A 14,194-nucleotide genomic window follows, 5' to 3' on the forward strand; every position below is an offset into this window, starting at 1 on the left:
CATATAGGAAATTTCTCTCTGTCTCATGAACTAATACATATATGCCCATATTTTTTATAGTTGAATGATTTATTACAGTCAACTCTTTAATACATCTGGATTTTATTTTTTCATGTAAGGTGCATTACACTGTCATTGAAGAAACCTGCTCTGTAATTAAAATGTTTCCTTTGTTTCACTTGCCAAAGGCAAATGGAACTAATACCCATGGGTCCTGTCACATATATTACTCCTTTTGAAGATATGTCTCTGTTAATTAAATAAAGACACTATGATTGGTAAAAGATGGCTACCAAGCTCTCTCTTTCCAGAAGAGTTCAGTTGGTAGCTAACTTAACTTTAAAACAACCAGGTAAAATATTTTAGCTTTAGTTTATTGTTTGCATGGACATATTTTGATTGTTTTTATTTTGCTTGGAACATTGTATTTGTTATTTAGCTGTATGGAAAATTCTGAGGCCTTCCTTTGCATTTTAATGATGAGACTAAGTCTTCAGCCATTAAGGGAAAGCTTTTTGCCTGGGTGGTCCTGGGAATGTGACACTGGTGTGCTGCCTCAGACATTAAAGTGTCCCTGACAGGTAAGACAGGAATTGACATTAACCACATTCTTTGAATCTGGCTACAGAGCATGGACAAGAATCATTCCCACTCATCTGCCTAGTGCATGGATCAGCCTATCAAAATTCTGAGTTTATTGTTAGAAATAAACAAGTTAATCCACTTAATCCTTATGTCTCCCTCCCCAATGAGTTCCTTCTTTGGAACACCAAAAGCAAGATGAAAAAGTACTTGAGAGAAGTCTTTAAGACATGCTGCCTAAGATCAAAAGCCAAAGGAACACTGTAGTCTCCTTTTGAATGTGTACGTCAACTTGCACTTGGCAATTGCTATAAACACCTCTGTGTGCTAAGAAACCAGTCTTTGGAGAACAGCATAAGCATCATTGTATATACTTTGCAGGACATGAAAGTTCTCCTGCAATGCACAATATTGTCACTGTCTATCTAGAAATCTTCCACACATTAAAACATTCTTACTTCAGTGTGTTTTAAGCTTGTCACTCTAATGCTGGAATTCTTCTTTTAATGTTCTTTATCTTTTCTCTTCATAATAAAGGGGGAAAATGTGCTTTATCTCAAATTTTTAAACTCCCTAAGACAACAAATCCTAAGTAGAGAATAAAGACTCTGGGTATACAGAATATAATTTTAGTATTTCTCAGAGAAAAAGGTCACTATATGATTAAAATAAGGTATCAAAAGAAGATAAGTACTAGAATGTCAGTAAGAAACTATCTGCTGTCTTTGAAGACGCTCAGGCTGGCTTACTATAACTGGGAGAAACGTATTTGAGTTTTGGTCCATTTCTGCATTTTTTCAGCCCGGGCTTATCTCCAACAGCTTTCTTGCTGATTTACATTGATTTAAACTTTTACTCCTTCAGACTATCGGACTACTATTACTGAACACCACATCCTTCATGTTGTTCCATTACACACAAAAAATCTACAACAGATGCCAATTTTTTAGGGCATAAATTCTAAAATCTTCTGACTGCATGTCACCATGCATCACGGTACCGACCCCCTTACCTGACTGTTCTAATTTTCCACAACCTCAAAACTATGTCCTCTTGTTTAGTCTCCTCCTATTCCATCCATTCCCTGTACTTGTTTATTTGTCCTGATCTCTGATAATCTGATTTTCCATCTTTAGTTGGTGGGCCACTGACTTTCTCTGCTCCTTTTTACCATCAAACACTGGGGCACCTGGGTGGCTCAGTGGGTTGTGCCTCTGCCTTTGGCTCGGGTCATGATCTCAGGGTCCTGGGATGGAGCGCCCCATTGGGCTCTCTGCTCAGCAGGGGGCCTGCTTTCTCCTCTCTTTCTGCCTACTTGTGATCTCTCTCTCTCTGTCAAATAAATAAATAAAATCTTTACCAGCAAACACTAATCACTAATCGCTTTACAATTTGGTAGTGACATGATTTGTTATTATTATGGGAATTGGGTGTGCTTCTCCAAATGAATTAAGTGCTCTGAAGGTGTGAATTACATACTGTAATTTCTCACTTCTAAAACACATTGACATCTTTCAGTTAGGAAAATAGAGAAGAGGGTACATGATAATTGATGATGAGGGTAAGAATTGACAAATAAAATTAATGTTTATTATAAAGCAATCATCAGTAACAAAAAATCTTTCTGGAAACAGCTTTTCAAAAATCAGTTTTGATATTTTAAAATTTGCTCATTAGGGGTACTTTGGACAGAGGACAAGATGGAAAGAGTTACTAAGGATGATGATATAAGTGAGATGACCCAGAAGAGGATTTATTTAGCTTTTCCCCAACTCCTTGTGTTGTTTTTCACTAATAAAAATGCATAGATATTTAGTAAGTAAATGAGATTACTTCAACCAAAAGAATGTCATATAGAAATCGCGCCTTTGGCTGGTTGCAGCAGCAGTTAGAGGAGTACAGACAGAGTGGGCTGGGAAGATGCAAGGGAGACGTGGCCGAGTGTCTATCCTCTATCCCACTTGAATCTATTTTTGCCTTCCATTAAGTCTAGTCTTTCACAGAGCCTTGAAGGTGAGGACTGGCCATATTCACCACAAAATAATTAATATATGGAAGGGTTAATAGAAGAAGCCCTTACCCCAGCTATAAATTGGCTTGAAGTCATAGCTGATATTCATCTTCTCAATCCTCTGTCATTGACCACGTACCCATTGAGGTCATCCCATATTGCATTGTTGAGTATTACAAGTCCTCAGGTGCTTTGCTCTTGTCAGGCTGTGATTATTACAATTGACAGTTATCACTGGGCATTGAAGCAATAATAGATACACAGTGGATCTCATGAGTTCCAGAGTAACCCAAGGATCATTACCCACTTCTGTTTTCCTGCCACTCTGCTGACCCGAGGAGACCAAAATGATGACAGAAAGATTTTTAGGTGCAAGGTTAGTCGAACCCTTCCTGTATTATTTCTTGGAAATATTTCCCTTTCAGGAGCTGTGATCTCAAAATGAGCTGATGGTCGCAAGGTTCAACAATACAAAGCCTGAAAATGAAGCTCTGAAAGTGCTGGTTAGAATGCCCAATTCTACTTCAAACTTTTGGTTTGGGGACTTTTGTGTTCTAGCAGTTGAGGAACACAGCATCATCCATTAGATACTGGTTCAATATAGGCACTGCTTCAATAAAAACAATGCCTAGGGTTTTGCTGGAACCAGAACATACTGCATTAGGAAAGGTCATCTCATACATCTCTCAACTGCACCAAGCTTTGCCCAACTGATAACTTTCAGTGATACAGGATTGGTGGCTTAAAATCTGGCATGCTCGAAGCATTAACACTACAAAAAGTTGGCAAGTGTACAAATTAAGGTTTTATCTTTCTATCATCTATCTGTCTGTCTATCTATCTCTCTATTTATTGGAAAGCCAGTTCCTAAACCTTTTGTTTTGTTGTGTTTTCTCAATTGTTAAACTTTTACCAGCATACCACTGGTAGGGCTTCAATTACATATGGAATTGTGGAGCTGGCAATTTATCTGATACTCATTTCATCATTCTACCAGGGGTAGCAGCTTCTGGATAATAGAGTATATTCTGAAGCAGTAGAGTCAATGGCAAAGTACATTTTTCCATGTCTCCTTAGCTATGAAAATGGTCACATGGTCTGGGTAAATGATGTACAGAATCCAATGTTATAAAATCAGGAAATTTATACGTGATACTGATACATACCCAGAGAAGTATCAGTTCTGGTCAGGACAAATCCCTGTCTCTTTTGGATACAAAGTATGCGGTGCAATCAACCTGCTCTTAAGTGGCTAGTTCAACAACTTCTGCAGTGCTGCTTTATCCAGACACAGCTTTGGTTTCTGCTGCTGGCAGGCTTGGTTGGGAATTCAGCAGTAGTGGGAGATTGACAAGAATTAATGAGGGGAAACCCATTGATTCAGCTGATGCATACCCATCCTTTCCACCTTAGCCATTTCATTTCTGGCTCCAGTAGCTAGATTTTGTGATCCCAAGGAGAGAGGTTGGTTGATTTCCCCAGGAGTGATTCTGCCTAACTGGCTTTTTTTTTTTTTTTTTTTTTTTTTAACATAAAATGTATTATTAGCCCCAGGGGTACAGGTCTGTGAATTGTCAGGTTTACACACTTCACTGTGCTTTGAAGGTTATTACTATGAAACTCGAAGATCAGTGAATACTTAACTGACTTCCATATATTCATCCACATTCCTCTTCCTCAAAGCTTCTTTACCTCTGATCTTTCAATCCTGTTCCTTCCAGAGCCCTAGGCCAAGTCAAGTTTTATTCTATTGCTTAGGATTCTGTGTACATGCATGCCCTTAGGCTACTTCTATCTTTCTCTAAAATGCATACAACTAAGTTCTTTGCTTAGAATTTAGCTAAATGTAAAGATCCTCTTTCATCTCTGTCCTTTAGACAAAGGCCCCAGGAATGAAGAATGATGGAATATTCAAATGGCAGCAAAGAAGCCAGTATGGTGAGAATTAAGGGGGAAGGAGGAAGAGAAGTAGAAACATAGTTAGAAAGGTGACTGGCCCTCAAATTATAAACAGTCTAAAATATTATGAGTATTTTTTCAAATTTTAAATATTATGGATGACATTTCAATGAGTTTTTTTTAAAGATTTTATTTATTTATTTGACAGAGACAGATCACAAACAGGCAGAGAGGCAGGCAGAGAGAGAGGAGGAAGCAGGCTCCCTGCTGAGCAGAGAGCCCGATGCAGGGCTCGATCCCAGGACCCTGGGATCATGACCTGAGCCGAAGGCAGCGGCTTAACCCACTGAGCCACCCAGGCGCCCCCCAATGATTTTTTTAATAATACTTTTTAACCCTCCTTTTATCCCTCATGTGTTTAGAATTTTCTCTCCTTCCTTTTTTCCCTCCTTCTTCCTACCCCCATCTTTCTTTCTTTCCCCCCCCTTTTTTTTTTTTGAAATGTTTTTTAATACCTGACACTAAAACCCAGGGTATGTATAACAAAGACTTCCTGAATGGGCCACCATACTGGCTGCTTTAAGAGTTACAAGCAACTTTGGGTCATATTGTTGAAATCAACTAGACCAATCTAAGTATCAGGAGCATCTTATAGCCAGGACAAAATGCAGAGTTAGCTTAGGTATCACCTTCTCCATCTTTTCATCTGCAAAAATCTCAAATAGATGGATAGTCAATTTCTATGTGAAATTTAACAACAGAAATCCTATTGCTTTATTGAAATGTTATTGTCATTGTTTATTGAAATACTGTTGCATAGGAGAATGGCTTTGGTTGCTCTAAACTTTTTGTTTTGAGTTAAAATCTATATTCCTGAAAATTTTATCTGCTGGTGGTATTCATGTTCCCTGGGTTGGGGGAAAAAAGACCTGATTCCAAATCAGGAATTTTATTATATATATTAAATATATATATTCCAGTCCTTCATATATTCCCTTACCTTTTTTCCTTCAGTATGAATTATGAAACACACTACCACTTATATATCATCTTGTTTTTAACTTATTTTACAGTCCCCATGGAGACTGGTGACAAGAATGGATATAGAAGTTGAAATAGATCCAGCACATTTCCCCATCCACCCAAACCTGCTTTTCTGAAGGAAGCCATGACTCTGAATCTTAATATTCCATGAATTATATCTTAATACCTTTAGATGTATTGTCATCTGCCAAACGAAAGAGTCAAAATGATATGTAGGAAAACTTTTCCAACCATGTTACTTAACTTAATTCCTCAATAGAAAGAACAACTTCATGGTATCTTAGAACAAAGGAGACCTTCAATGATCACTTAAAGCATGTTTAGAGACTACTATTATTAATATGGCTTTAAAGCATGTCAGTGGTCCAATAGACCACAACAGTTGGCTCCATCTGATCATATAGTTAGGACAAGTTCATTAGAATGTTCAGCTTTCTTTATTGATAAAATAGTCAATTTATATGTTCATTAAATTTTTCCTAGCCTTGTATCTACCAAATTCTGGTTTTTCAGACTCAACTTCTAAAGAAAAAGATGAAAGAGATAAACACTTATTTTTATACCACCAGAAATTTAAGAACATTCAAAAGTATATCTATCGATTGTGTATCAGATGCATTGATACACAATATCAATATATTGTGTATCAATATAGCAGGCACTGTATTATGCACTTGAGGTAGGTGATGAACAAAATCCAAAGGTCCTCTGTTAACAGATGTCTAATGAACAGTAGATTATATTCATCTGGAGTTTGGCTCACAGGTCAGAGCTAAAATTAAAAATGTGAGAGTCTTTGAGGCTGACAAATGCTTCTTACTTTTCAGAACATTTTCAAACTATGTTCTGGAAACTTGATCTCTCTGAGACCTTTCTATGCATTCAATCTTAAGTCACTGAGAAATGTTGCAGAATAGCAACTAGTTCACCATGTTAACACAACATTTGTTAATTATTTACTGTGAGTCCTCATCTCACTGAAAACCTGACAATATCTCACAGAATTGGTTTTACAGAAAAGAGGATTAGAAGACTGAATTATAGCACATGTCATTATTCAAACAACTTCCCTGAAATGTCAGTAATACCAACATTCTCATGAACGGTCATATCTTTTACTATTAAAGCATGGGATAGAAGGCAAATATGACCATAATAAAAGTGTGATCACTAGATTTTATAAAAGTTTTCTCTCTTTGTTGAAGGGTTTGGCATTTTATCTACAGGAAATGCTAAAGTCACCTGCATATTCTTTAAGACTTTTCTAGCAAAAACGAGAAGGGCGAAACATGTTGACATTGAATTTTAAACCTCTTAATTCTCTGGATATTCCCCTATGCATCATATCAATGGCCATAGGAAAACTAAAATAGAAATCAATGTGGCCTATGCAGATACAAAAGGCACATGGATGTGTGTAAGGATGTGTGTTCATTTGCATGATGAATTTACTTTATGTTTCCTGTTTTCTCTGACCCCTGAGACACAACATGCACCAATTTTTGAGCTGTCCAGATGAATCCTTTGTGGCCATCACCTTGTTCATAAAAACCTAGAGGTTTTAAGAAAACGCTGTCAAAGGATTATTTTAAAAAAAAAAAAAAAAAAAAAAAAAAAAAAACTCGCATTCAGCTATTCTGACCTTGCCAGGCTTGTGAGCTCAATGGTTGGAGAAGAAAAGAAGCAGAGGATGAGACTGCCAAGCAATGCTTGCTGTGAGCAAGAGCCTTTTTCTGGATCACTAACAACACAGACCATGCTTAGTTAGGCGTGTGGGCTTTTTATGGCTGCAGTTATTTCTCTGGCTTTTATAAAAATATGTTTTACAGGTGAATCAAAGCTTATAAAATGAGAAAGAAGGGATGAGGAGGAGCTGGTGTGGAGTATTTCAACAGTTTTCAAATAAAAATAAGGAAAACAAATGAGAGACTGAGGTCTTTTACTTAGAAACCAAAGAATGGGGGGTGGGTGGAATCCATGCTACTGACCAACGGTACCTGCTGGTAATAATTAGGTCAGGCTGCTGAGAAAATGAAACACTGTGTATTTTAAAATTTATATTTCTTAATTTTTTATGCAAGTGGGCACTGAGCATGTGCCTCCATCCAGCACATGGCTACCACGTGCCTGGTTTTTGCACAGGAATGTTGCACCTTTGGACTCGCAGGGAAGCTGGATTTTATGGTGATTTGGGGGCTCTGGTTCATCCCTCCTGCTGGTTCTAGGTAAGTGCTTATTGGCATCACACCGATTTGACCACCTGTAGCATGTGAGGCTGTGATAAGAGAATGAATTCAGGACATTCTTTCCCATATAAAGTCAACTGATTAAGAAACTTTCATTATATCAGCAAATTCGACTTATAGCAACACCTCAATCAGTCTTTGATTGAATAACTGTTGGAATGTATCCTAACCTACTGACACATTAAGAAAGCCATCACAACTTCCCAAATAAAAAACTTTTAACCCATTTTCAGTCCTAAGATCAGCACTGGAAGAACCCGACTTAACATAAGGCCCTTGAAGACTTCATGAAAATGTGCTCTTGTCATATTTTTCTCCCACTACATTTATCCTCATACTTTTTGATCATGCACAAATATTTCCCACTTACCAAAAAAATTTCTATCACTGTTTTCCAGGGTTTTTCCCAATTTTTTGAGCATTTTACCCTTAGCACAAATTCCACTTTCTAAAATTCTAGCTCTGATCTTGCAAATGACAACAGTGATAGTCACTTGTATGCATGCAAATTATTTCCACACTTTCCAGCTTCTGGCCACACTGTACAATACTTCCACCCTCATCCCTCACACATTTTATATGTTGTCATGGTCTCATGAATGGACTTGGCCAGAGAAATTTGAGCAGAATTGCTATGTGTCCTTCTGGATAGAAACTTAAGAGTGATTCCATTGAGTGATTCCCATGTTTCTCTTTCTTTTCTTGTGTCTTATTGCTAATGAGAGAACCAATGCAGCTTAAGTGCTACAATGAGTACAGCCTGATCCACACTGAACATGTATCATGAATTAGGAATGAGTGTGTGTGTGTGTGTGTGTGTGTGTGTGTGTGTGTGTTAAGCTACTGAGATTTTGGAATGATTTGGTAGCTTAGCCTAACCTATCTTTACTTTTTTTTTTTTTTAAAGATTTGTATTTATTTATCAGAGAGAGGGGGGGAGAGAGCAAGCACAGGCAGACAGAATGGCAGGCAGAGGCAGAGGGAGAAGCAGGCTCCCTGCCGAGCAAGGAGCCCGATGTGGGACTCGATCCCAGGACGCTGGGATCATGACCTGAGCCGAAGGCAGCTGCTTAACCAACTGAGCCACCCAAGCGTCCCTAACCTATCTTTACTTTTGTACCTTCTGATTCTCTGATCCAGCTAGCGCAAATTAAGCTCTCTTTGCCTTTGTTCAGTATCACTGCATTTGTATTATGAGTAAAATATTTATTATAGGCTATTTTAAAAAGTTCTATACATGTACCTATGAAATTATAGTTTATGGAAAATAAAGAAGTGTTTTACTCCATTTTTAATTGTAACCCCAGTATCAAACATTGCCTTGAATATAATAGTAAATTATGGTTAAAATTAATTAACTGGAAAGTCCAAAATTTCTAGCACTTCATTGGGATTTCTATCTCACCCTATATGAAATTAAAAATTCACTCATATGAATTTTTCTACTGTCAAAAACTGCTGACAGCATCACAGACTTGACTGAAGGGTTGGACATTTTAAGTAAATTTTCCATTAGACTAATAGAAAATTATGACAATATTTAATCATAACCTACTGGTACCCAGTGGATTATCTATAACAAAATGAAAAGAAAAAATGAATTCCAGAAAATCAGAAATGTAACATTTCATAGTGCAAATTGTATTCTGCCCTTTGCCTTCCTAAGTAACATAAATGCATAATGATCTCTCTTGTTCCAGAGAAGCACCCTGACATCTTTATTATATTTGCCTTTATCTGGCATTTGATCTGTTCAGACCAACAATGTCTCTATTTAATACTTCAGTTAAGCATATCCAATTAAACTTTATACTGACCTTCTTAAACAAGGCATCTCAACTAATTCCAAACCTGAGAGTATTATACGAGATGACTTTTTTTCCTATTTGCCTATGGTTTGGGAAAATTTAAAAAATAGAGAATGCTTGCAAAGGAAGAAATGTCAAGGATGAATTTTTAATATGTGTTCACTATTACCACGACTGCCCCATTGAAGGTACAACAGAAGTAATTTTTGCTTAAAATTTATTAAAAAAAAATCTATCAGTATGTCATTATTGACCAACTGTTTGTAAGTAACATTATATGCAGTTATGCCTAGTGCTTGTACATTAGCTGTCATGGGCTGAATTGTGTTCCTCCCAAAAAACGATATGTGGAAGCTCTAACCCCCAGTATGTCAGGATGTGACCTTATTAGGAAATGGGGTCATTGCAGATGAAATTAGTTAATGAAGTCATACTGGAATAATGTGGGCCCCTTTCCGATATGGTTTACACCCTTATAAGCAGACTGCCATGTAAAGACAGGGGGCATGAGGGAGAATGACACATGATAACAAAGGCAAAGATTGAAGCTATGTGGCTGTAAACCAAGAAATACCAAACACTATCAGTAAACCTCCAGAACCTGGGAAGAGGCAAGGAGTAATTCCCCACAGGTTTCCAATGGAACATGGCCTTGCAACACTATGATTTCAGACTGAGACCCTCCAGAAATGATATGATTAATCTCTGTTTTAAGCTACCCAGTTTATGGTACCTTGATAAAGCAGCCCTAGGATGTGATATACTCCCTAACCATCCAAAGTACCCACAGTGGGATGGCAGGAATGAGAACCAAGCAGTAGAGAAAAGCAAGATAAAGATATGACAGCTACCAGCACATGGCAGTATGGAATGCATTAGTCTGACCCTCAAATCTATGGTCAACTAATCTTTGACAAAATGTCCAATGGAAAGAATGTCCAATGGAAAAAAGACAGTCTCTTCCCCAAATGGTGTGTTCCCATTCTACAAATGGGAAAATCAGACAGCCACATGCAGAATACTGAAACTGGACCATTTCCTTACATCTTATACAAAAATAGATTCAAAATAGAGGAACGACCTAAATGTGAGATGGGAATCCTTCAAAATGCTGGAGGAGAAGACACACAACAACCTCTTTGGCCACAGGAATTTCTTGCTAGACGTGTCTTCAAAGGCAGAAATGAACTATCAGGACTTCATCAAGATAAGAAGCTTTTGCACAGCAAAGGAAACAGTCAACAAAACCAAAAGGCAACTGACAGAATGGGAGAAGCTATTTGCAAATGACATATCAGGAAAAGGGCTTATACCCAGAATCTATAAAGAACTTAACCAAATTCAACACCCAAAGAAGAAATAATCCAATCAAGAAATGGACAGAAGACTTGCACAGACATTTCTGCAAAGAAGACATCCAAATGACCAAGAGACACATGAAATAGTGTTCCACATCACTTGGCATCAAGGGAATACAAATCAAAACCACAATGAGATACCACCTCACACCAGTCAGAATGGCTAAAATTAGCAGGTCAGGAAACAGCAGGTGTTGGTAAGGATGCAGAGAAAGGGGAACCCTCCTATGCTGTTGGTGGGAATGCAAGCTGGTGCAGTCATTCTGGAAAATAATATGGAGGTTCCTTAAAAACAAAACAAAACAAAATAGAGCTACCATATGACCCAGCTATCACACTACTGGATATTTACTACAAAGATACAGATGTAGTGATCCGAAGAGGCACCTACACCCCAATGTTTGTAGCAGCAATGTCCATAATAGCCAAAGTATAGAAAGAACCCAGAAGCCCATTGATGTATGAATGGATAAAGAAAATGTGGTGTATATATACACAATGGTATATTACACAGCCATCAAAATACTAAATCTTGCCACTTACAATGACATGGATGGAACTAGAGAGTATTGTGCTAAGTGAAATAAGTCAATCAGAGAAAAATAATTATCATATGATCTCAATCATGTGTGAAATTTAAGAAATAAAGCAGAGGATCACAGGGAAAGAGAGATAAAAACGAAACAAGATGAAACCAGAAAGGGAGAAAAACCATAAGAGACTCCTGATCTTATGAAACAAACTGAGGGTTGTGGGAGGGGAGGAGGGTAGGGGATGGGGTAATTGGGTGATGGACTTTGGCGGGGTATAAGTTGTAATGAACCCTGGGTATTATATAAGACTGATGAATCACAGACCTGTACCTCTGAAACAAATAATGCATATGTTAATTAATTAAATTTTAATTAAAAAATAAAATTCCCATTCCTTGCCAAAAAATTTAAGAAATAAAACATTAAAAAATAGTTAAAGCTTTCAGAGTACAGGTTAAAAAAAAAAAAAAAAAAGGAAATGTGTTAGTCCAGAATGGTAGTAGTGATGTTTCTGCCTGGTGAAGTATTCGAAAAGTTCAGATTCAGAGTCACTCTGTAAAAAAAGAAAAGCATGGCTAAAAAGGTCATGTGACAAGGAGAAGGAAGCCCTTAATCTTGAGGTATAAGCCTGCCTCTCAGTAGTTACTCACATTCTCCCTATGTGTTTGCCTCCTCCATGCACAGAATTCTCACATAATATTCCTATTCCTGAAAGCAAATGCAACATTAATTAGGCAATGTAAATATACAAGTCAGGACACAGAAGTACAGGTTCTTTTGTATTTCTACAAACAGCTAATTCCTTTTTCGTTTTTGTTTTTGTTTTTTGTTTTGTTTTTGTTTTTGTTTCCTGGCTTTTAGGAACATTGCAAACACATACATTCTAAACATAGTCTAAATTAGAAAACCTGATCTCTACTCTCACATTCAGATTCAGCCATTTCTAATCAGCTCAATACATTAATTTCCAGAAAACATTTCCTAAAGTGTTCTTAATTGGAATATGAACAGCCTTAAGAATAACATGAAATTGAGAAGAAAAAGATTTGGATAAAGTACAAGCCTAAAACATAAGACCAGATGAGCTATGAAAAGTTTACTTTAAACAAGTGTATTATTAAAGGAAATTGCTTAATATTCAAACTCGTTAAGTCAAGTTCAATAATTATTTTTTCTCTTTAACTCTTTTCAGAATCAAGGCAAACCACGCAGAGCTGTTTCATCAGACCGTGTTTGATTTGTAAATACAGGGTAAAAGAATAAAAACAATAGAAACATCTTATTAAAAATCAGACTAATTGGCAAAATGCCCTTTTAGCTCTTTCAACAGATTTAAAAATCTCAGCCAAGCATCTGAATTTATGGTGGTTTTATCTTTCATCACTGTTGTCAGGCGACCTTGATCTGTTCGCTCAGAATTTAGTTCTCTGCAGACTTCCAACGTGTAAATCAGCCCTTGAACTTGGTCATGAAAGGACATTTGACACAGAGAGACTAAAATATGTCTCTTTTGTGGAAATGTTTACCCTGAGTTGATACCGAATTCTTCTTCTTCCAATTACTCACACATTAATTTCAACTTTGTTTTTCTAGTCTCCTGCTCGCCTCCCTTGACTGACAGGAATATTAGCTAAGTTTGTCAGGCCAGTTGCCTGGCCCCCAGAGAAAACCCAGGAAGGGCTGACCTCATGTTCACAGCAGGGACGGCCAGCTCAGACTTCTCTATCAGTCAGCGCCTGCGAAGACCTGGCGGCAGGGTCTCCGCGGCCTTCCTGAGTGAGCTCGTTGATAAAGTTGATCCCATCAGGAAGGAGAATATTGGGCAGAGTCCAGTTGTATGGCTTATGTTGAGAGTGAACTTTTTGACATTTCAAATCTGCCATATCAAATTAAGCAGAATAAAGCCGGCTGTTTGCCCGATTATTTATAACATCACAGGAAACTTGGAATGACTTATAAAAGAATGGAAATATTTCTCTTTCCTCAGAAAGAAGCTTGCCTCTGCCAAAATACACAGCAACTGGCTGGGTATGGGAATGGTGCAAAAGAGTTCCCACTTCCAAGGTTATTAAAACATACCTGGACTCATTTAAAAGCCCAAACCGAGTATGAGGATGAACAATGTGGGGACAGCCTGGGGTGCCACAGTGAACTCTCACACAGCCCCTGTTTCATAGACATGAAAAAGCAAAGGGAACGAGCATTTGATTTTGCCGAGAATGTTGCTGACCATAAGCTTTGGCCAAAGGTGTTTATCACCTTAATAAGCCCCAAGGGATGCCGCTGAAGAGGGTGACTTTGAAAGTGGTTTTAACATCCTTGCACATTTACCGAACCACACTGAGACCAGAAATCACTGATGAAAGCTGGCAGTGGACTTTGGAAATATAAATGCTGCACACATGAGAACTGTGTGGGTATAATTTTTCCTTGTTCATTGCAAGGCAATGTGGGATTCATGTAAATAATTTGAGAATGTGGAAATAATAGGAAGCTTTTTGTTACCCAGAATCTTAACCATCCAAAGATATCAATTATTAACATTGGAGTGTGTTTCTTATTAGTCTTCTGTTCTATGCAAAATAATGCCCACACTCAGAAATCATCTATGAAAATTTACATTGTTAACTAATGTGTTTTTTAACTAAACTACATATGTACACACACATACACTCGCACACACATGTATATATATATATATATATACATAGAT

Source organism: Mustela nivalis, assembly GCF_964662115.1.
Source record: "Mustela nivalis genome assembly, chromosome: 6".
Lineage (NCBI taxonomy): Eukaryota > Metazoa > Chordata > Mammalia > Carnivora > Mustelidae > Mustela > Mustela nivalis.